This window comes from Cygnus atratus, chromosome 2, assembly GCF_013377495.2.
Source record: "Cygnus atratus isolate AKBS03 ecotype Queensland, Australia chromosome 2, CAtr_DNAZoo_HiC_assembly, whole genome shotgun sequence".
Lineage (NCBI taxonomy): Eukaryota > Metazoa > Chordata > Aves > Anseriformes > Anatidae > Cygnus > Cygnus atratus.
In genome coordinates, this window is record NC_066363.1 from 132,217,872 (window position 1) to 132,242,680 (window position 24,809).

The 24,809-nt window shown below is 36.6% G+C and overlaps 1 protein-coding gene across 1 annotated transcript in view; it reads left to right on the forward strand.

Moving 5' to 3' along the window:
• The window catches only part of RALYL (RALY RNA binding protein like), a 224,467-nt gene that overhangs the window by 72,929 nt on the left and 126,729 nt on the right, over positions 1-24,809 (forward strand). The window lies entirely within an intron of this gene.

A 24,809-nucleotide genomic window follows, 5' to 3' on the forward strand; every position in this document is an offset into this window, starting at 1 on the left:
AGCCAAGAAAAGACAGAAGCTTTTTTTTTTTTTTTTTTCCCCTCCTGATTGGTGTCTTTTTATGTGCCACTGACAAACATATCCTTTCATCAGTGCTTTGGGATCTTATTGTATTATCATCCTTTCCCCCATTGCTTTAAGGGTGACAGGCACAATGACATCCAGTATCTATGGTCTATACTAAGGCTCCTTTGCATTCTTTTCTTTTCTCAGGTTCTTTAACAATGATATGTACAATGCATGTAAGGTTTCTCCTACACGGAAGAACAGATGACAATTCCCATCAGCTGAGCAAAATTTATAACTTTGATATTGTCCGCCCACATATAATTCCTTGACACTGTCCTTCAAAACACAATAAAACAAGAAGGCCTTTCCCTTTGTTCCAAAGTTTACCTCCATCAGAGGAGAAAAGGCTTCCCAGTGAATGATGCTTCATTAGGAAGTACCTCACAATCATAGCTGAACTGCCATAACTCCCAGAAGGACAGAACTTTCTTCAACATCCTTAGGTTTGAAAAATTTCAGATAGCTTTTTTTTTTTTTTTTTTTTTTTGTGATGTGATAATTCTTTTTCAGTCAGAGCTATTAGCTTACCAAGAATGGAATGAATGAAAATATGAAGATCTCAAAGCATTTCAACAATCCTGCTTTTTGGATGTCCCACAGCTGAATCTATTTCAGTCACACAAATTTACTTTCCTGCCAGACACAAATGCAGTTATTTTGCACAGAATTATGTAGTAGTGTGTACTTTTTATACTTTTGTGCACTACCATACAAAAGTGTTAATTGCTATGAGAGACATTCACTCTGCAGAGTTGAAAGGCAGGGAAAGCTGAAGAGATACGTTTTATTAGGGTTTGTATTGACAGGATAAAGGGTAATGGTTTAAAACTAAAAGAAGGTATATTTACATTAGCTATAACGAGGAAATTCTTTATTGAGGGTGGTGAGGCACTGGCACAGCTTGCCCAGAGAAGCTGTGGATGCCCCATCCCTGGAAGTGTTCAAGGCCAGGTTGGGTGGGGCTTTGAGCAACCAGGTCTAGGGGAGGTGTCCTTGCCCATGGCAGTGGGTTTGGAACTAGATGATCTTTAAGGTCCCCTCCAACCCAAACCATTCTATGATTCTATGACTCTATGACTTGTGCACCTTCAGGCTCCTTAGCTTGTCTGAAACCTGGTCTTCTCCTACAGAGTGCAGTTCTTTATTCTCCCAGTCCTTGCCTTTGCCTTCTGCAACTTGGGCTGTGTGGCTAGAGCACTTGCTGGTGAAGACTGAGGCAAAAAAAGTCATTGAGTACCTCAGCCTTCTCCATATTCTGGGTAACCCGGTCTTCCATTACCTTATGGAGAGGGTCCACACTTTCCCTATTCCTTTTATCATTGATGTACCTATAGAAGCCTTTCTTGTTGTCCTTGATGTCTCTGGTCAAATTTAATTCTAACAGGGCTTTAGCTTCCATAACCCAATCCCTGGCTGCTCAGATGATTTCTCTGTATTCCTCCCAGGCTACCATCTCCTTGTTTCCACCCTCTGTAGGCCTCCCTTTTCTGCTTGAGTTTGGTCAGGAGCTCCTTGTTCATCCATGCAGGCCTCCTGGCATTTTTGACTGACTTCCTCTATGTTGGGATGCATAGCTCCTGAGCTTGTAGGAGGTGATTCTTGAATATTAACCAGCTTATTTTTTGGCCCTTCTTCCCTTCTGGGCTTTGTCCCATGGCACTCTAACAAGCAGATCCCTGAAGAGGCTGTCCTGGATTCCAGGGCAGCGAGCTTGCTGTACAACCTCCTTGCTGTCCTCGGAATCCTAAACTCTACCATTTTATGATCAATTTTCCTTGCAGTTCAGTTTGTCTCCCTCATATCTATACAATTAGACATTCTGATTCCAGAGCTGTACCCTGCCCTTTTTCACTCCACCTGCCCACTTCCTCCTCTGGGCACATGGAATTGGTGGCCTGGCAAAATTTTCTGTCTTATTGTTTAGTATTTTCCATTATTAAATTGTTTGTAAACTAGACCACAGGGGCATTGCTTGTAGTGATTGTATGCACCCTTCAGGTTGTTTTTAATGTGCAACAAGCAACTGTTAAAATTAATTATAACCAAATATAGTTCTGGTTATATTTTGGTATATCTTTTTTTTTTCTTTTTTTTCCTATTGTATGAACCTTCACAACTTTCAAATGAATTCTTCATATATGTCATTAGCAGGGTTCAGCCGAAACAGGTTTTGAGGATCACACATCAATGCTTATATTCAGAATACCAAATTATTCTAAATATTAATGCAAATAAGCTAATCGCTAGGATAGAAATTAAATTAAATCCACAATTCAAGAATAACCCACAGGGTCCTTACATGTGGCTTGATTCATTGTAATGATTTTTGGCTTTGATTGCAAATGGACTGCCTCTACTTCAGTTTCAATATTGTTCTTAGGGAACCTGCTTAATTTTGTAATATAAAGTTCATGAATCATGCAAATTTCCTAGAAATAAATTTGTTGACTTGTCTTAACTACTGTTGCCTCCAGGTAGGGTAGAATGTGTCTAGTTTTCATTGCAAAGGATCTGAGAAATTTATTGGCAACATGTCTTTTCTTTTGTTAAAAATTTGGAAGTTCACTGTTGCCAACAATTTTTTCCACTTCACTTGAGCAGAGCTCCAGTACACCATGCTATCTGCAGATTTTCACGTCCTAACCTTTAACTGTTGTTCTATAAGAGACGTTAAAGGAATGTTAGAAAAAATCTTCTCTAGCTCTATAACAGAAAAAATAAAAATAAAAATAAAAATAAAAATAAAAATAGAATAAAATAAAAATAAAAATAAAAATAAAAATAAAAATAAAAAAAATAAAAATAAAAGTTACCTTTGATTTGTACAACATATATGTTTCTTTTCCTCATTTAACACCCCCAGGTCCTTTTCACCAGGGCTGTTCTCAATCCATTCTCACCCAGCCTGTGTTTGTGCTTGGGATTGCCCCGACCCAGGTGTAGGACCTTGCACTTGGTCTTGTTGAACTTCATGAGATATGCACAGGCCCATCTCTCAAGCCTTACAGGTACCTCTGGAGTGCATCCCTTTCTTCCCATATGTCAACTGCACGAAACAGCTTGTAAAGGTCATCATCATGTACCTGCGTTGAGGCACTTCCAAGCACAAATGCAGGCTGGGTGGAGAATGGATTGAGAGCAGCCCTGAGGAGAAGGACCTGGGGGTGATGGTTGATGAGAAGTTCAACATCAGCCTGCAACATGTGCTTGCAGCCCAGAAAGCCAACCGTATCCTGGGCTGCATCAAAAGAGTTGAGGCCAGCAGGTTGAGGGAGGTGATTCTCCACCTCTCATCTGCTCTTGTGAGACCCTACTTGGACACCAGCATTCGGCTCTGGAGCCCCCAACATAAGAAGGACATGGACCTATTAGAATGAGTCCAGAGGACAGCCACAAGGATGATCAGTGGTCTGGAGCACCTCTTCTATGAAGATAGGCTGAGGAAGTTCAGCCTGGAGAAGAGAAGGCTCCAGGGAGACCTTATAGTGGCCTTCCAGTAACTACAGGAAAGGTAGGTACCTCTAGGGGCCTACAGGAAAGCTGGGGAGGAGCTCTTTGTCAGGGAGTGTAGTGATAGGATAAGGCAGAATGGTTTTAAACTATGAGTGTATATTTAAATTAGATATAAGGAAGCAAATCTTTATTATGAGGCTGGTGAGGCACTGGCATAGGTTGCCCAGATAAGTTGTGGATAACCCATCCCTGGAAGTGTTCAAGGCCAAGTTGGATGGGGCAACCTGGTATAGTGGAAGGTATCCCTGCCCCTGACAGGTGGGTTGGAATTAGATGGTCTGAAAGGTCCCTTCCAAAACAAACTATTCTGTGATTTCTATGAAAAGAAGAATTAACTTATCATTTACATTTCACTGACAGGCTTATTTTTATAAGCCACTGAATCTGATTCTGATTTTCTCTCTCTTACATTGTTGGAGGTCAGGTCAGGAAGCTACTGGAGAATAAGACATTGCTTGCATAAATTAGAAAAGTCATTATGACTGTGCATTGGTCAGGCAGCCACAAATCACCAGAGGATTGATACAGCTTTTTTTATCTATCCATCATGTCACGTGATAAGGCTGAGAGAGGAGTTCTGTGGTCAGCTGTATACTATGAGGAGTGTTTCTCTCCTTGGGGAGTCTCCCTACAGGAAGGGAAGTATCTATTACAGCTTGCCAATGTCCTTGTGACAAGCACCTGGCAGCAAAATCTGCCACCTTGCTCTTACTCATTGTGAGAATTTTAACTCAAATATTTCAAAAGGTTGGGGATCACAGACAATTTGAAAAACATCTACTTTGTTGATTCGTAGCAGCATTAAGAGGTTTTCCTAGCTCACCTAAGTGTAGATTTTTTATGACAGTTTTTTTATACAAGGACTAAATATCTTGGTAAATGTCAGATATTTTTTCGAAATAAAATATTCTCTGAATCTTCATGGCTTAACAGAGTTTATCAGCTGATTCCAAAAGTTTGCAGCCCACCCTAATTCATTCCTTCTTGCACTGAGCTATTTCTATCCCTTTTTTTTTTTTTCCTGAAGCACTGGTAGAACTTTTTATGATGATACTTTCTTTACACTTAGTTTTTTTCTCTGTGTGTTTTTTTTTTTTTTTAATATATAATTGCTGACGTTACAGCTTCTCACACAGTGACCACTATAGAATTTGCAGCCTGTTTAGTGTTTGTTTGACTGCATATCTACAGGTGACCACAAGATGGCAAGGTTTCTTCACTTTTCTGTGACAAGAAACCTGTTTAAGGAAAAGGAAAGGGGAAGGGATGCAACAAGATGGAAAAAGGATAAAAGAAGGAAATACAAATAACGACCACAATTCATTTTGATACATTTAGATTTCTGGTCTCATGAATGAGCAAATAAAAATGATGGTTTTAATTGACTTTTTTCAGTTTGTTAAGAATGGCATTTATTTTACCGACAGGAATTTCTGAATATCACAAAAAAAGTATATTTTTTGCTAGCTTTAACCTATAAGTTTCTAACCTTACATACAAATTCAATTAATTTTTAGAAAATGAGTGCTAAGTCAATATGTACAGACACTTCAGAACTACATGAATGTAAGTTTCTCTCTGAAATATATTGTATTGCAGCCACCAGTTTTCCTTTGAATCACATAGAAACAGGAAATCTACTGATTACAAAAAGGTTGATGGAAGGAGGGAGGCGAAGTTCCAGGATTTTGCAAAATGTTCAGATTTGTATTTTTATCTTGAAATGACAGGAAGGGGGTGACAACTCCTGTATGTTACTTTTTTCTATTACATATCTATTTGTTCATGAATATTAAGGAATATCACTATTGAGCCTAGGATGTTTTTGTCTATAAAAGAAATTCATGAAGAATGATACAATTGATAAAAAAAACAGCTTTTAAAGTATTTTGGGATCCATTTATGATTAAACCACTGACAAACACTTGAATCGTTTCAAAAATGTATTTTTGTATGATAAGATTTTTTGATTTGACTAGTTAGTGACACATTGTTTCTCAAATTCTGTGTAGGTAGCATTACCAAAGAGTTTGTCTTAAATTCATCTTTGTTCTGTCGCAGTTACAAGGACTTTTTACTTCTTTTTCATTTCACTTATTTTCAATACTTCATTTTAAAAATTTATTTTCATATGTTATCTATACTACCCATTGAGTAGCTACTTTTGTTTCCAAAAATCAATAGCCGTAGGAAGGTGACTGATTTTTTTTGGAAAGATTTCTTTTTTCTTTATTTTTAATGCATGTGTTTTGTTTTTGGAACAAAATTACTATATTCCATTAAGACCCCACTTGTACAGCTGATGCAACAAAATACCTCCCTGTTCTCCCCCACATGTACACACTGCTTTTCACTTATATATATAGAGAGAGATTTTAATTTACAAAATATCATTTAATAGCTCCCAGCTATTAAATTTCACTAATCACTAATTAAACCTACAAGCAGAAAGTTCTGTTCACTGCATCCTTCTTCCAAGGCCCAAATCCAAAACCATTTCTGCATGACTCTAACAGAGTTATTAGCAGAGGTTTGCTTTGAGCTTATTAGTGCATTATAGACAGATGGATAATTGTCCCTTAATCTATCAAATGCAGTGCTCATTACAGTTGTGTAGGAGGAACATTAAACTAAAAATCTATGGTATTGCATTAAAAAAAAAAAAAAAAAACAAAACTAAGAGGTGATGAGAGTAGTGGAAAAGGCAAAAATATAAAAATGATATACCTTGTAGCAGGAAAATAATGTTACTCATTTTTTATGCACAACTCTTGAAGCATGTGTTAGGTATCTGTTGTCTCTCAGATCTATTACCTTGTGTGGCTAATGTGAATTAGAAATTGTTGAGTTATAAAATGGTGTTTAGAACTGATGCTAACAAAAAATGCCAAAGGTTCAGATACAATCCCTGTAAAATGAGAATTAAAGAATAAGTAATCTTCTCAGGCTCATTAAGATAAGTGTGTCTTATTTCTTCAGCATTTTAAAGAAATTTTAGTAAACAAGCTCTCATCTAGAAGATATTTAACTTGAACTTCTTGATAAATAGCTTGATCTAAAACTGATTGAAGTTCATTCAAAAACTCCCACTTCTTTCAGTAAGATATGCACCTGGAGCTTAGTACATAAAGCTGTTCTGCTCCTCCAGGATTTAAATTTAATACTGTGTTTTCCTATTGCTAGCAATCCTGTATCCTTGAGAGAGAACTCTTGTTCAAATGAGGCTTTTTTTTTTTTTCCTCTGTTATGTTTACTCTTCAAATCTCTTTATTTTCTATCTAATTCTGCATGGTGCTTTTTTAATAGTTTTAAGAAGGCCAGCTTTGCCTTACCTATTGCCTATCTTCTCAAAAACCTACTTTTGAGGAAAGTAAAACTACTTTTTCCTCTTACACTTGCTACTTTGATAAAAATAGATATAAGGTAATGAATTCTTAAATTCATTTAGGCCATTAAATGTGATAGATTTTTATCAACAATGAGTTTATCTAGTCCTATTTAGAGCCGACACCCTCCACACTGTATTTGTGTGCTGTCTGCTGTGATCTGTGCCTCCTGTAGCCGCTTGTGACTCTGGAGCAAGGATATTATAAAGTGAGACTGACAGGATCTGGATTCAATATCCGACTTTTTTTTTTTTTTTTTTTAATGAGCCCAAATGAGACTTTTGCTGCAGCTCTAAGTTCCTTGCATTTATAAAATGAGTTTTCTAATATTTTCCTGTGTTGCTTGTTCTTTAAGCATGCTTTGTGTATTTCTCTACCAAATGGTGCTGTCTTGTCATTTCTGGTAGCATTACACAGGCCTAGTGACTTGATCTTGACTTGTAACCCTTGCTTACTCCATTAGAGGGTGCTTCCTTGTTATTAAGGCTCTGCAGGTTATCTGCTGGTGTTCACTGTAACAGTCGAGATGAGACAAACAGTTATTGAATAGGAGGCAGAAGGGTTTTTAAACACTAAAAGACATCAGGGATCTGTCTGTTGCAAATACCTGGTCAGAAATCAACACACAAGGGAAATCAAAACACAGAGCGTGCTTCTCAGCATCCTCCTCAACCATGCAACTGATGTTCATGGTTTTAATGATGAAATTTTAATGATTTGGGGAAGAAATTATGATTTCAGAGAAAAAGAAAGGATGTCCTTCTTTTTCATAAAGAATTCTCTACTCCCTCTCAAAAGAATGTACAGACTAAAGATGTCACTGCAGTGACATCAAGGTATGCAGCTGTTAGAACTGGTTGCAGTGATGTCTGCATCCTATTGTTAATAATATTGAATGCAGGCTAATGGGCTTTGATTTCAGTCATTCATGTACAGTTTCCCTTGATAACGTGACACTGGGGGACATAAATAAGTTTGAAGGTAGAGTCTAAAATATGGTCTGCAGACCTGACAGATCTGTTTGTCTGACTCCTTAAGAAGTGAATTCTGTACAGATCTCTCTCCTTCTTACTGCTTCAGCTTGTCAACACTTTTTGACTTTTCCCCACTTCTTCCATAATCCTTCTTTAAAAATGCCTAGAATACTCCATTGAAAAGAGCTATCAGGTATTTCTTGCTCACAACAAGATAGCTGTAGTTCAAGAACATATCTTACTGTCTTGAGATGCAGAACTGCTCTGTAAAGGTGTCCTGGTTTCAGTTAGGACAGAGTTAATTTTCCTCCTAGTAGCTGGTAGGGTGCTATGTTTTGGATTAGGATGAGGATAATGCTGATAACATGCTGATGTTTTAATTGTTGCAGAGCAGTGCTTACACTAAGCCAAGGACTTTTCAGCTTCTCGCTCTGTCCTGCCAGTGGGCAGGCTAGGGATGCAGCAGGAGCTGGGAGGGGACAGACCCAGGACAGCTGACCCAAGCTGGCCAAAGGGGTATTCCATACCATCTGACATCATGCTAAACAATGTATAGGGGTGGCTAGCCGGGGTGGGGGGACCGTCTGCTCGGGGATAGGCTGGGCATCGGTCAGCGGGTGGTGAGCAATTGCATTGTGCATCACTTGTTTTGTACACATTATTATTAGTAATACTATTATTATTATTATTATTATTATTATTATTATTATTATTATTTTCCTGACTTAATAAACTGTCTTTATCTCAGCTCACAGGCTTCACTTTCCCGTTTCTCTCCCCCATCCCAGAGAGGGAGGGGGGAGGGTGAGCAAACGGCTGTGTGGTGTTTAGCTGCCGGCCGGGTTAAACCACAAGTATCCATTAGAACATAAGCAATCAGATCATACTGACTCCATAGCTGGCTATTATACATAATTAATTTTTTGCTACTATACATTAAATGCCTTATTTAGTTTATAATAAAACGCCAAGATTTTCATGTTACAACTTTTTCCCATTTGCATGCACAGAAGAAAAACAGAATAGCGTTAAGCATCTTCATTTAAACTGTCTAATTGCAATACAGACAAGTAGCTGTACTGAAAAGCCCCTACATCCCCACAAAGAACACCGTATTTTTTTTAAGTGAATTTAATTGCAGTTATAATTCCAACAGCAATTTAATTACATCAACTACCACAAGAACAAAGCTCAGAGGAACTTGCCCCTGGAGGAACTTTTCTTTTGGGAGTTGCAATTGAAGGCCGAGTCAGCAGGTGGCACTAGAGACCCAGCTGTGAGACTGAAGCCTTAGAGAAACAGCCTGGAGACTTTTTTTTTTTTTCCTTTTTTTTTCTTTTGAGCAAGGTTTTATAGCTGAAGGTCACTCCCTCTGGCTCATATTATAAAAGCTTGTGATGTTGGATCTGTCCAATCAGTGTGTCACTGATGCTTCATAATCTGATGTTTCACTGATGTTTCATAATCTCTTTTCCATAAGTGAAATTCAGGCAGGTTACAAAAGCAAACTTCATTTTGTGATATTTTAATCTTTTGAAGTCTGCTGTTTGGGACACAAAAATATTTTCTTCAAAAAAAGAAAAAAGAGAAAGAAAAGTGTCAGATGGGGAGGAAAGAATGGAAATAAAGCAGAAATATTGCTTGCAAGACAGACTATCATTATTTAATAAAGGCACATATGTCAGAGGGAGACATTTAGACAGTCTGGCTGTGAAAACTGCAAAAACAGGTGAAAACCAGTTTTGATTTCATTGGAGATATTTGCTTGAGATGCTGAGTGTCTTTTTAAAGACACCACCCATATTTGGGTAGTTAGGCAGCATGGAATTATAATTAATTGAAATAAGTTTTCTCAAAGCAGTACTTTTGATCAGTACAAAGCAGTACTGTTGATCTGAACTGATGAAGGCAAAATGCCTTGTGTCAGATTATTTTGGCAAAATTTAACTTAAAACTTTGATAGAAGAATTAGATGTAGTGCCTCATTCCATCTTTCCCATGTTGTTATCCTGTTTCTCCCTTTCTCTCTGGCTCATCATGTTCAGCAGTTCTCCCTTACACTCACAACATTTCACTGTTTCTCTATAGGGTCTCATTCTTAAATTTTAACATCTGGTACTTAAGACCAGTGTTAGTTATACAGAGTTTTCTCCAGCATATTACTTTACTTGTTTCTTTGCATGTATTTAACATGAAACCCCGTTTCATAAATACTGGAGCAAACTCATGATGCATTTTTTTTTTAAGTGGGCAATAGAAAATTAAGGAAAAATATTAAAAGTTTTGCATACTTGTCTACAAATATCTCCCAGTCAAAATTCTTACATGAAAAGGAAGCAAAAGTCATCCAGTGAACGGTAATAGGATATGAGTAAGTGAAAGAATTCTTATGAAGAATTTCTTATGGCAACTGTAATGGTTAAAACATGACATATAAAAGAAAAGCAATAGCTTTGCAAAGTATTAGTGAAAGAAAAAAGGAAAACCAAATAAAGGCCAAATTTATTTGTGCCTGCGCAACTGCCAGACAAATACTTAACGCTGCATTAGAAGAAATATATGTTAAACTGACAAATAGTATTTTGTATCAATTTTGCTTTTGATAACAGAAATAAATGTAATAAAAGGAGAATTTTGTAACTGGTATGGGAAACAAGTGAAATCTAATCACTGCAAGAGTATGCATGAATATGAATGACAGCTTAGTCTCAAAACTAGGAAAAAATTAAGCTCCCAGATTGATTGCAAAAGGTCCCATCTATCTCACATATTCTGGCGAATTGATGAAACAGGTAGGAATGACAGTTTGGTGTAAGGAAGCAAGAAATTCCTTTAGTGTCATGGTCAAAGACTGCCTCAGCTTGCACAAGAAAGAACAAAATATATGATCACTATGGAGGCCAAATATAATGAAAAATAATACGCTGCAGAGCACTGTCGAAAATGCCTAGATGATTTTGCCTTACAAGCCATAAACCACAGCTTTAAAAAGACATCACAAATCAAAACCAAGCAAAATAGGTAATGGTCATTTATGGAAATTGGAAGAAAATCCCGTTTCACTCTTACATTCTTTTTGGTTGATTTGACTTAGGATCTTATTACTGTGTTTAGAGTACAAATGTCTCATGTTCCAAATTTTGAGACTCACTGGAATGCAGTTATTTGAAATCTGGATAGGAAATGATGAATACCTTGGCGATAAGTCTCTGTAATTATCTGCAATCTGCTATGTAAAGAACTTAAAAATTAAGGAAAGAACATTATCATCTTGGTCATGACTGGGTTTTTATTTAGAGTATCTCAGATTTGCAGTTCATATGTTTCAAACATGTTCCTATTTTTCATATAAATGGTGAATAACCTTTTGAATCTTACATGCACTTGAATAAAGTAGTTTGCTCATTCAGCTATGTCGATCACTTTAAAATAAAAGATTCCATAAGCCTATTCCATCAATGTTCTGTGAGTGTCTTTATGTAGTAACAGGATGGGCCAAATTTACTGTAGATTATCTCCCTGTGCCTTTCAGTATTTTTACAAATCAGGTCCAACAGACTTGTAAAATTAAGTTTAGAAGGGTACTCAAAGCTTGGAAGAAGTGCATTTTTTGTTATATGGTACCCACACCCATTTCTGACATTTCTCTGGTAGAAATAACACTACACAAAAAAAAAAAAAAAAAAAAAAAAGTATCCACTTATTTAAATTACTTACCATTTGCTGACAGAGAGTGAATAGTTGTGTTTTTTCAGGGATTTTTTTGTTTTGTTTTAATGGTGCCTTTGTAGACTAAATCATATATTTCACTTTAATCACTATATTTTAAAATTAGATTGTTATGAAATGCCGCTGAAACTTACAGTGAGGTGAGATGTTAAAATGCAGTGATATTTTTGTTTAGGTGGAATGGAGCAATCTCAATGTATAATAACCCATGATGATAATGTTTCAATAGATGTCATTTCTTCTAAAATGCTAAAGATAAAATAAAATAAAGTCTTTTTTTTTTTTTCCACATAACTGCAAAACAAGGAAGTATTATCAAAGGGACCTTAAAAGCTGAATTTGTCATTATGACAATTTAATTTTACTTTCATTTGCACTATTTTATTTTGCTTAACATGAGATCGTCCATATCTTCCAGTATCTCAAGATAGATCTTAGATAGTGTTTTAAAGATACATTGTTTTATAGCTGCAATTACTAAGGGAACTCCTAAAAGCGTCCTTGTTTAAATTTTAGACACCTACTTTTCAGCAGTTTTCTGACAAGCTGAATGTTACTATTGTCTAGTACAGTCATCCTTAGAAAGATTGACTCCGTTGAAAATTTCAAGACTACTTTCAATAACATTCATTTACCAAAAGAGAAAAGATTGGACATTGAAATGGCATGATTATTTATGTGTTTAGCCAGAGATACCATTTACCGATCAAATTTATCTCTCTGTTTGAAAGATTAGGCTATTAAGTTCACTGAATTGGAAAATTAAGAATTGTGAGGTGAATGTTCAGTTAATTTAAATTAAAATAATTTTGATGATTTTCCTGAATTTATACTGTATAATGAAGAACCTCCCACATCATGGAACTCAGTCGTCCATGAATTCAGGCAACTGAGTCATATAATAACCTCTAATTTACAGCAGCTGAAAATGTGACTATTTTCTTTATCCTGAACTCATTAATAAAAACCACTGCGTTCTTGAACCTCAATCTATGTTTTCAGCATGATAAATCATAAGAAACATTTCTCCTTCCCTGAAGTCAGGTGGTTTAAGGTTATTTATTTGATGTTATTAAGAAGCTATTAATGTGTGAAAAATAATTTTGAAAACATTTATTAGTCTGAATGAGGGCTGCTCGATAGATTTGTGTCTTGCTAGCCTCTTTAAAAATAAACTTTTATAAAAATAAGCATCACATATTCTGCTGCTCTTAGAACTTTGTAGAGTTTGCAGGACTGCTCTGCAGGGAGAGCTGTAATTGTGAGAAAAATTTTTCAAAAGTCCACTTGACAGGATTGTATTTCTACACTGGATCCTTCCATCCAGTGTATTGATTTCTAACACCTCTCCTTTCCTTTTGGTCACATGTGCTACATTTTGACTGCTGTTAAAATAACTCATCTGTAAAGCGTTGACAAAAGCCATACAGAACTCTGGAAAAAAAAATTCATTGTATTTTGTTTTCCTGGTCTACAGCACAACTTAGGGAAAGTGTAGTGTTTTCTGCAATAATTTTTATGTCAATTAACCTAAAGTCGTTTTTTTCACGTGGATTTATTTTTGCATTTACTGGAAGTTCCTGAAAATGTCACTCATGGTTTTCATTGTGTGTGCTTTGGCTTAAAGTTGAACCAATTTGATTTCTTCACATACTTGACATGATCCTGCATTTCTTCTGCCCTGCCTTTTCCAAGCACCCAGGAATGTTTGACAGATAAAAGCAGTCTGCTCACTCCATGGGAAAATCTGACAGTGCAAGTTGTTTGTTTGTTTTGGCTTTGTTTTGTTTTGTTTTTCATTTAGTTCTTGTTAATCTCAGATGAAGCCCTTAAAATCACGGTCAAAGTGTAAAACCACCAGGAACAGTGACTGAGGCTACAGTCAATGCCAATCAGAAAAGCAAAAGAAAATCTTCTCATGCTCATTTTTTCTAGCATTTGATTCTAAGTTTAGCTGGATTTTGATTATCCAAACTCCGTTTTCTTAAATATAGGGGTCATAAGTATTGTATTCCTACAAAGTAAATACTGTTCAGGGCTCATTTCTTCCTTTTCTGAGCGGAATAGTCCAGGTTTGGGATCTTTAAGATAGCAAAATTTCACAGCTTTGGCTTTCATTTTGCAAAAAAAGTACACTGTATCCAGACTGGCTTGGATCTCCATTCAGAACAGTAATGCGTAGTTCGCTTTAAATGAGATAATTTGACTTAGTGTGAAATGTGGACCATTCTGAGCAATTTTTATTGTAGTATAAAGAAAGTACAGATTAAGGCTTTGTCTGATTTTAATTAGCCTCCCACAAGTTTAATATTCCTGTCATGCTTCAGAGCTAAGGCACTCATTTTAGTGTATTCTAATTATTATTCTCCTTTCTGTATATTACTGCTCAGAGGGAGGGGAAAAAGAATGGAAGAACTTTTACTTTTTCCTACCTTTTTCTTATTTTTAGAGGTCAATGAAGTCAACACTTCATTGTTGAGTAATTTGCTACACCTTTTATATTCTAAGACATGAGAAGGTATTTCAGTATAGAGTTAAGTGGTGAGTTGTAATACTGGCTTTTTAAATCCTTCTCTCTTTTATTGCCAGGGCATCATGGAGGATTTATCTTATCTGTGAAGCCAAACTTCATTAAAAAATATAGACATGCTTTGTTCAGTCTAGTTGAGCTTTTGACCAAGAGTAGGAATTTTAAAAAATGGAAATGATGTGGGGACAGATTTTTCAGATTGGATATCCCCGTGCTTTTGATATCTTTGAATAGATTATCTCCAGAAGCTGCTGTCACCATGCTGTCTGAGAGTGTTCTACCCTTCCAAAGTGCCACAGATCAGAGAATAGAAAATTTGGCACATAAATTCTTCAGTGACTTTGATTTTAGGCTGGATTTTAATAAAGCGTTTTGTATACCTTCATGTCATATTTACACACAGTCTCTTAACTACTTACCTTGATGAGAAAGTATTTCTCCTTCTTGGCTCACACAAGAATAAAAATATTCTTTATCTCTTCAGCTGTACTGACATTCCTCTTCAGTTTGCCTTTCAGTCATCAAGAACACACTTCTGTTTTCGGGGTTTCAGGATCCCATTGAAAAGAGTCGCTTTGTGCATTTTCAGCAGTTAATCTGAGCATGATCTGATACACAGTAGTAAAATCTCAAGGCGAGAAGCGCTAATCTTTCCGAGTTGCTCTTAGTTACATTGTTCTCTGAAACATCCGTAAACAGAGCATGTTTGATTTGAAAATTCTTTATCATGCAAAAGGGTATTCTGATGCCCTTCATGACTAACAAAGATTCTTTTTTGTTTTGGTTTGGTTTGGTTTGTTTGTTTGTTTTGTTTTGTTTTAATGTTGGATTTCTATTAGCAAGAATTTTTTGAATACAAATTGTGTTTCATGTGTTTGATGTCTTTTTCCCAAAAGGTTAACAAATATATTTAAAACTTTTTCATTAAAAAGAAAAAATGTTGATGTTAAATGCTGTATAGCCCTAGTGTGCTGTAATACCTGTCCTGATTAAAAACTTATTTGAGCTTAAAATAAAAACAAAGTGTTTGGCTTAGTATTATATATCCCATTTCTACATAGCATAATGATGACTTAGACATTGTCTTTGATGTAGTTGAAATGTTTTGAGAATTTGCTGTATGGCTGGCATATTCTAAAAGATGAACCTATGAATTCAGCTGAGTCAGAATGTATGTAATCCTACCATAGGCATGCAGCCTTGTTTAGTCTAGGGAAAAGATGCTTCCTCCTCACCCACCCACCAGTCTAAAGAAGACTTTAAATCAGATGTGTTATTAATTTTGATTTAATAAATTGTTGTCAGAACTTTCCCCATTCTACCACTCCATATAGACCCCTAAAAATAAATAAATTAATTAAAAAAAAAAAAGGAAGGAAGTAGAAGCAGTTGTAAAGTTGGAACCCCACGGGTATTTTGTATGGAGCAAGCAGACTCTTACAATTCAAAGGATGTTGTTGTGTGTGTGCCAATAGTGTTACATCTTTTGGTGTGGACTGGAGGTGAATTGATATAATACAGCTTTTTCCATCTCTCTGAAAATCAATCTTCTCTTCTACTTTTCATCTCTGTTAAAGGCCTTATTCTCTCTCTCAAGCCAGCCATTATACTGATTGATTATGACTGAAATTGTCTTGAATCCTACACAGTGAGAAAGAAAGATCCCATACACTGAGAGAAGAAAGTGGAACGTTTTCAGCTTTCTCATGATTGTTTTTATAAAAGCATTAGTCTGCAATGAGAGGTTGAAGCAGCAGCTGTTCATTAGCTGTACCATAAGACATCATCAGTTTGTATTGTTGTGAGCCCCATATTGATGTTTTAAGTGTCTAATTTGTTCACAAGAGGTTCTTTCTCAAGCTCTCCCTGTTGTTTTGTAAAGAAAGTGAGATACAATGTTCACTAGAGTGAAGAAATGAAAATGAATTTTGAATGTGATAGAGCTTTTTAAATAAACATATAAAAACTTTAAAAGAGGATCTCATAGTGCAACAGTAGACAGGATATGGTTTCTTCAGGTGGTTATGTCCAAAAAATCTGTATGGGGTATTCAAATACCTTGAGCAGAATGAATACATGAATTTGAGGTGTATTTTTGCAATGTTCTGGGGTTATGCAAGAATGGATTCTCTTCTGAGGGTTTGTCTCATTAAATTTAGCACATTGAAGTGTTTCATCAGTGTGATAATTTAAAGGAATATGAAAAGGAAAACAAGAAAGCATAGCATTACATGTCACGCTAATAAAACTGAAACAGATATCATCTCTTTGGAGTATATGACAGCCAGTGTAATTCACAGTAAAAGCAACTCTCTATATTGAAATGGAATGATTTTGTAACTTAAATAGTACCAGGATAGATTAATAGAAAAAGCTGTCCTAATTCTCTCATGAAAACTCACTAGTATTCAGCATGTTCTAGAAATATGTATGAACATTCTGATTAAATCCACAATTGACCATGTGCTGCGAGTCTATTAAAATCCTAAATATTTTATTTTTTTCAGCAGAGCTGTTTTTGCTTTAAATTTGGTTATTTCTCCACCCTTATGTATTGGCAATATCCTCCTGCAAGATCTACCACCTCTGAGACTATGGAAACTGGTGTCTTCTACAGCCATCATAAATTATTTTATATTTAAGAACAAGCAATAAAAATACATATATATTAAGAACAAGCAATATATATATATATGAATATATATATATATTCTGCCAGTTTTCCACTAGGAATAAAAATTTACAAACTGGGTAAAAACTATTATATTTTGAAATGCTAATTCTAAGCTCATTAGGTTTGTTTGAAGGTCCTAGGCTAATACAATTCTTAATATATTACTAACTAGCACAGGTAAAGATTGTTACCATAAAGATGATAGACATTCTTCTATGGTTTTATATTAAATGAATACATTTTGAAGGACAGAATAGTGTTTGTGCTGTATTTAGGAAAATCTGTGGGTTGTAACTTTAGCATGTGTATAGGGTTTACGTGGCAAGGTTTTGGTAGTGGGGGGCTTTGGGGGTGGCTTCTTGTGAGAAGAATCCAGAAGCTGTCCCATGTTAGATAAGGGACAGTTTCAGCTGGCTCCAAAGGGACCCGCCACTGCTCAGAGCCAAGCCAATAAGCAATGTTGTTTGCGCTTCTGTGAGAGCAGACTTAAGAAATGGGGGAAAAACAAACAAACAAACAAGGAAACAAAAAAAAAAACTGCTGGGCAACAGCAGCTGGGAGAGCGAGGAGTGAGAACCAGCCCTGGTCAGTGCAGAAGGAGGGCAGGAGGTGCTCAAGGCACGCAGCAGCAGTTCCCCTGTGGCCTGTGGAGAGGCTTCCAGTGGAGCAGGCTGTCCCCCTGCAGCCCATGGGTCCCACATGGAGCAGATCTCCACGCTGCAGCCCATGGAGGAGCCCCTGGTGGAGCAGGTGGATGCGGCCTGGAGGAGGCTGAGGCCCATGGAGAACCCCCGCAGGAGCAGGCCCTGGTCCGGAGCTGCAGCCCGTGGAGAGGAGCCCATGCAGGAGCAGGGGGTCTGGGGGGAGCTGCCGCCGGTGGGGGACCCGTGCTGAAGCAGTTTGCTCCTGGGGGATGGACGCCATGGTATGGAGCCGTGTGGGAGCAGTTCTTGAAGAGCTGCTGCCTGTGCACAGCCCCCACAGGCTCAGTTCGGGAAGGACGGCATCCCATGGGAGGGACCCGACGGGGCGCTTGGGCAGAGAGACCACGAAGGAGGCGCAGGGGCAGAGAGACTGTGAAGGAGCAGCGGAGATTAAGTGTTGGGGACTAACCACAGCCCCCATTTCCCATTCCCCTGCACTGCTCAGGGAGGAGGTGGAAGAGGGTGTATGGGGGAAAGGTGGTTTTAGGATGTTTTTTTTGTTTTGTTTTGTTTTGTTTTGTTGTTTTGTTTTTTAGTTTCTCACTGCTCTAGCTTGTTAGTAATAGGCAATAAATTTCTCTAATTTCCCTACACTGAGTCTGTTTTGCCCATGAAGATAATTGGTAAGTGATCTCCCTGTCCTTATCTCAACCCTTGAGCCCTTCTCATCATATTTTCTCCCCCTTTCCCATTGAGGAGGGGGAGTGAGAGATCGGTTGTGGTGGAGCTCAGCTGCCCACTTGAGTAAAACTGCTACAGCATGTTGTGCAAAACATTAAACATTATGATCATTGGAAGGACTACAGTAAACAGGAAGCTTATGTACAGAAGAATTTCTACTAATGTGGCTCCAAAGTGGAATTACTAAAAAATAGTTTAATGATTAGAAAAATACAGATCACCTCTCTATACAACATTTTCATACCTTGAATTTAATGTGAATTCTGAAGAAAAATGTTTTGGGATGGAATCTTGGTTTATATTTGGAAACTAATGAGGGACACACCTTCTACCTCCTTTTAGCGGAGGGAAGTGTTTTAGTACCATAATCTGAGAATTTTAAAGTAGGCTATGTTTTAAGACTGTGTCAACTGTTAAGCAGGTGTTTAGGAATACTGCGAAAGTAACTAAGTATTGTTACCAGATGGTAACAACCTTATCAAGATGAAATAAAAGATAATGAAAAGTCCCATCCAAACTAGCAGCCAAAGCTTGTAGCAGAACAAAAAACCTGTCAGGGCTAGATATAACCTGGTTAAAAATGAATTAAAGATGAGATGAAAAGAAGCCTTGATTTGAAATAAATAAATAAACAAACACATTAAAATTACTCAAGAACAAGAAGAAACTAGCCGAGAACAAAGTTGTCAAGAACTGAGATGGATTAGAGAAGCAACTGATCTATGATGAGGAGAAGCAAACTTGAATCTTACCGTGTCAGAAGCAAAGGAAATAGTCAGAATGAAATTCATTTGACATTTTCCACAATTTTCCCACTTGCAAAAGCAGAAGAGATGTGTTTTTCCATTGTAGAAACTATCATACAAAATATCTAAGAGCCTGAGGTTTGACAGTCTTTTTTTTGTTTTTTTTTTTTCTTCAGATATTTCAATGAGGAATTGCTTTTTATGCCTAGTTTAAAATAATAGCTAAATGTTCCTCAGATGGAGGAACAGAAAGCTTTATGTTATCATTACCAGTCTAAAGGGACCTGTACTTACTGTGCATAGCACTTTTTTTGAAAAAAATGAAGAACTATCAAGCATTCATAACTGCATTATTCATTTTTGGAACTCAGAACAGAATACAATTGGTCAAGTTTCACTCAAGAATTATATGAGACAGCATGAATAACGTGGAGGGAACTAAAGCTTGGAGGGTACCAAACCTCTCTAGAGCTTCTGTCAATCTCTGGGACTGGAGAAAGCTGTGGAGCTGCTCTTTGTCAAAAACCATCATTCTGAATTGCAAAGTGGAAAGTACAGGCTTCCAGTGTTACATCTACTGTAGCTCCTCTGAGTCTTGTGGAAGTTACCCAAATGCAATTGAGAACATATGCAATTCTTAAAGGTCCAAAGAGTATTTGTAATGTGTATCCATAGATGTCCAAGATACTTGACCAATTTCTCTAGCTTCTCAACAGTCAGTGAAGAGAATATTCAGATCAGGGTTTAATCACACATGGACTCACCCATTCCCATCTGGAGAAGCCCATCCAGTGTCACTAGTAGAGGCTGGTCTTCCTGGATTTCCCTGTAGTGCGTAATAAGCATTAGATTCTTCACATTGTTTGGTGTACATTCCCCCCATGTCATGCTAGTCTGCCCCATCCAAAATGCTCCATTAATATTAGGTAGGCTCAGAAGCTAGCAGACCAAACCACGCCTAGTGCTGGACTTGTGGATGCAGCACCAGATGATGATTACTATTTTATCTCACATGTGGGATTACAAGTAAGGCTGGAAGATATAAGATATCATTTGATCTATCCCCTATGCAGGCTCCTCTGAGATAGCTAACCTGTTCTAAAATCCTGCACCGTTTTTCACAAGTCTTAGGTAAAATATAGCTGCCCTTACCGATAACAAAGTTAGTTTCCAAATGACTAATTTAAATCTACATTGCTGTTGTTTATGCCATGACTGTTCTGCTTATTCACTAATTCGTCCTCTTTTCATTTTTTATTTTTTATTTTTTTATTTTTATTTTTTCTTTTGCCAACCTTTAATGCACTTAAGGCCTGATATGAAGTTCCTCCACTTGGTTGGTTTTTTGTTGTTGTTGTTTTCATTTTTTTTCTTCCCCTAATCTTTTGGGATTCTTTGAAATTTCTGTCCTTACTAACAGATAAAGAATTCACTTTCAGACATGTAGATGCCAGTTCTGACCTTACATTTTCAAGAAATGACACTGTAAACTTTGAAAACTGTTAATCAGAAAAAAATAACCAAATGAAGTTTAATGCCCTTGGAACAATCAGAACATGCTGTGAGCAGGGCAAGGGATGAGAGAAAGAGCCAAAATGGGCTTCTACCTGAGCATGAAGGTGGCAGACTTTGTTTCATACCTTTGTGAACAGATTTCTAAATGGTAATAGCAACATCTGATAAAACATCTCAGTCTAATGAGGGAGGCTTGACAGTGAATTCCTTAAAGATTAAAGATAAATGGTAGTATAACAATGAGACAAATGATATTCCAGTGAATATGCTTCATTGAAAAGGAGAAAATTGCCTATGGTGAAAGTAGGACCAGTACCTTGGGGGCTTTCCCCTGCTATCTAAAAATGAATCTTTTGTGGTGAAGTGTCATTACTGTCTGATAGTGCTAAAGTAAAGTAAAACAGGTCAGCAGAAATGTAAAAGATAATAGAGACAAGAAACAGCCAAATTGTTATATAAAAATCAAACAGCTCTAGCAAAAACTCATTTCTTCTGATGTCTTTTCTAAATTAGCAGATGATGGAAATACCGTGAATGTAACGAATTTCATTCTAATACAGCTTTTGATGAATACTTGAAATTTTCATGAAATCTTGCAAACTGTGTATTCTTCTGGATATGAACACTTAGGCAGAGTAAAATCTGGGTGAAGTAAAAGAAGGGTGTAAAAATAGACTGTCTTTATGGCATTAGTAAAAGGAAGTACAGCTGATTTAAAAGCATTATGCTACATTGTTTCCCTCTTTTATCCACACAACCTTTTTCCCCACACAATCAGATCTGGATTGTGTAGTAACAAATAGTGGCTTCTTGAGGATAAGGATATTTAAAAATTCTCAGTCATATGTCTTATCATTCTTTCTTTTCCTGTAATTCCTGCTGCAATCAATCACAGGCCTGCAAGAGGATTTGCAAAGCAAGATTTCTTCCTCTCTTCCACCTGGATTTCAGTGGATCTCTGTAGCAGTATGTATGTCTCCATACATACCAATCTTGTGTGGGGTCAAGACTTGAGAGTTCAGGCTGGTTTTCCTTGGAAACAACAACCCTAAGAACAAAAAAGACAGAGAATAATGACAGTTATCAGAGAGAGGGTGGGATATAAACATTTTGAACTGGCTTCAGCTGCCTAAATATTTGCCTAGAGCCATGTAAGATGGCCTTGGCTTTTGCTGAGTGCCGTAGAAAGCTGTTGGTTTTTCCATAGGTCCTTAGTCTACAAGCAAATAAAAAAAAAAAAAAAACTGCTTTGACAATCTCATCAGTCTTCATTCTTCCCCATTTCTGGATTGCTCCAAGAATGCAAGCCAAATTTGTTCTCTTTTGAACAGCATTTATGAAACTCCTGGATTCTTACTAATCGTTGTACATTTGTGATATACAAACTTTCTTCTTATTCTGTTTGCCATAGCCAGTTCAGTATTGCAGCAATTTTAGTTAGGAGTATGATTTAGCCACTATTTCAAGCTTTGTCCACATTATATCATATAGGGAATATGTTGTCATAAACTTGTATTAATAGCTAAATAGCATATCTTGTTAAAGAGAATTTTTGTATAATATAAACACCACATCAAAAAAACTTTACTGTCAGATAATAGACCTAACTTTCACCAGTAAAAGCTACACACATGTCAAATGCATGATTTTAATGTATCAATAATTGCATCAAGTAGTGCTTGTTACTTGGGAAAGGTTAAATGCTGACACCTATGTATATAATTTATTTCAAGAAAAAATCATTTGCATTCTTATATGTGTTTTTTTCTTAGTTGACATCATAAAAATAACCATACTGGAAGCCTTAGAAGGCCATTAGATAAGGACAGTCTTTGGGTGCATAGAATTAAACTCTGAGAGACAGAACATACTTTAAGCCTCCCCCACCTTCCTTTCTTGTCTAAGATCTTCTCATTAAAAATAAAAGTGAGGATACAGCCCAGACTAAGAGTTTATTGATGAGTAATATGTGACATTCAAGTCAGCAGCTATATTTGTAAAATATCTGATTTTTTCTTTTCTTCTGCTTCTGGAACAGCTTGAGAAATATATTTCAGTATTCAAAGAAAAACTCCTTATTGGCACACGTAGGTAGTAGGGAGAGAAAGGTGAAAGGTGGTGTGGGATGTGCAGATGTGAACATTATTAATTCTTTTACCACCAACAACAATGAACTGAAAAAATTCATTGCATAAATTCCAACAGATAGTTTTAAAATTATTTTAATTTTCTTCCTACCTCACGAAGCTTGCTGCAGTTAACTAACCATATGCAAAGTTCAGACTTACCTAAATACATAATAGTATGAAACTGAATTTTAAGCTCTTCTAATCTAGAACAGTAGCACAGACAAGCAGGAGGCTGTTGTGTCCACTCAAAGCTGGCCAGCACATTCAAGTACTCTTTAACTCTTTTTTTTTTTTTTTAATGAACAGATCTAGAGTGATTCACCAAACACAGTGCATTTACATTATTATTAGCAAACACATTTAACTGTACTGAAAAATTAATCAGAGTTGTAATTAGCACAAAGTAAAACCAATAAGGACTGTTTTCAGGCATTGTTGATTTAAATATATATATATATAATTCTTATCTCATGAAATTTCCATTCAGTCTATTATTATTCTTTTTTTTTATCATGCCATTGCCAAGATATGTGCATACAAGTACATGGTTGTAATAGAATACTGCACAAAAGAACAATGGAAAGTCGTAAGTGTTGTTGCATATGTTATGCAAAATGTAATATGGAGAACTAGTAAAATACAACTAGGCTAAGCACAGTTAAAAAAGAAAAAAAAAAGCTATTAATTATAAGGAAAAGGACTGAGTTCTATAGTCTAATTGTAATGCAGGCTGAGGAAAAAGATTGAGGGCATCTTACCAAAACAATGAAAGATGGAAAATTTGAACTGAATAATAAAGATGAGAGCCTTCGTATAGAAGTAGGGAAGAGTAAAGAAAGGGAACAACGATGGCCACATGAAGCAGCAAATCTAAAAGGAGACCATAGGTCTCTGTGGTCTTAGTCAGATCACAGACCTGATTCAGCTGGAAACTCAGAGGAAAAAATAAATCAGAAAAATAGGGAATTATCTTCAGCACATATAGATTACGGCAGAAATACTGACTTCGATAAGATTGATAGATTCGATAGATTCGATAAATTGGTCAATGTCATTTAAGTATATGGCATGCAGAGTCTTTCTATTTGGTACATTTTGTCTGCTGCTATGTTTCGTAATGACTTGGCCATTTTTAGACATATTTTTTTTTCCTTCAGTTTGATGTGCTTTGCAATTTCCCACCTTTTTGCTGACCTCCACGGGAGAGATGGTGTCACTTCAACTGTGGCATTTTGAGACGATTGTAGTTGAAATACTAAATAAATCTAAATCCATCCATTGCTTTCGCTTTCTTTAGGCTACACTTTATCCTCAGCTATGCTGATACAAACCCAAGGCAAATGAAAAGATATGTGGTCAGGTTTTGACAGAGGGTGGAAAAGTAGATGAATAGAGCCAATATAAAGATTTCACTTCTGTAGCTAGAGGTGTGCCAATGTGAGGCTATGTGAAATACCGAACAGCTGAAAGGAAAAAGAAATGATACTGTACAAAGCTAAATGTGGTTATACTGCAGATACATACGAAAATCTGAGAGGAAAAAAAAGATGGGTAGAGTTTAATTTTAGGGTAGGGAGTTTTCGTTGTTTAAGAAAATAACTGCAGGTCAATGTTTTTAGACAATGGATGCTTCAAACTGTAAACTGTCTTTGAAAATGACTGCTTTTTGCCTTCTGGAACATGAATGATCCATAGACACCACAATTATTTATTTATTTATTTATTTATTTTTTATCTAAGCCAAAAATATTAGTTTTAGGTTTCTTTGAGTAGTTTAGAGAGCTGTTGTCAATCTATGCATTTGAAATATCAGTAAGACTGTTATTGCTAGTTTTCACAGAATCACAGAATGGCTGTTTCAAGACATGTCAGTCACTATCATTATTTTTTTCATTACAGCACCCTCTGTCTTTAATCCTGGGATATTTCTGTATTTGTGATATCTGGGTTCAAGGTCTCAAAACATGAAAGGCCCAAATAACAAATACTTTCACACAATTTTATTGAGGGCAGATTTACTGCAGAATGAAGTGGAATTCCTCCTCTTTCCAGCTCCAGAGATGCCATTGGCATCTTCTTTCTTGGATGTCATCATTACTGCCATCTCTTTACCCAGGCAAGAATTTCTCCCCCTTTTCTCTGCTCCCCTTAGGGAGATG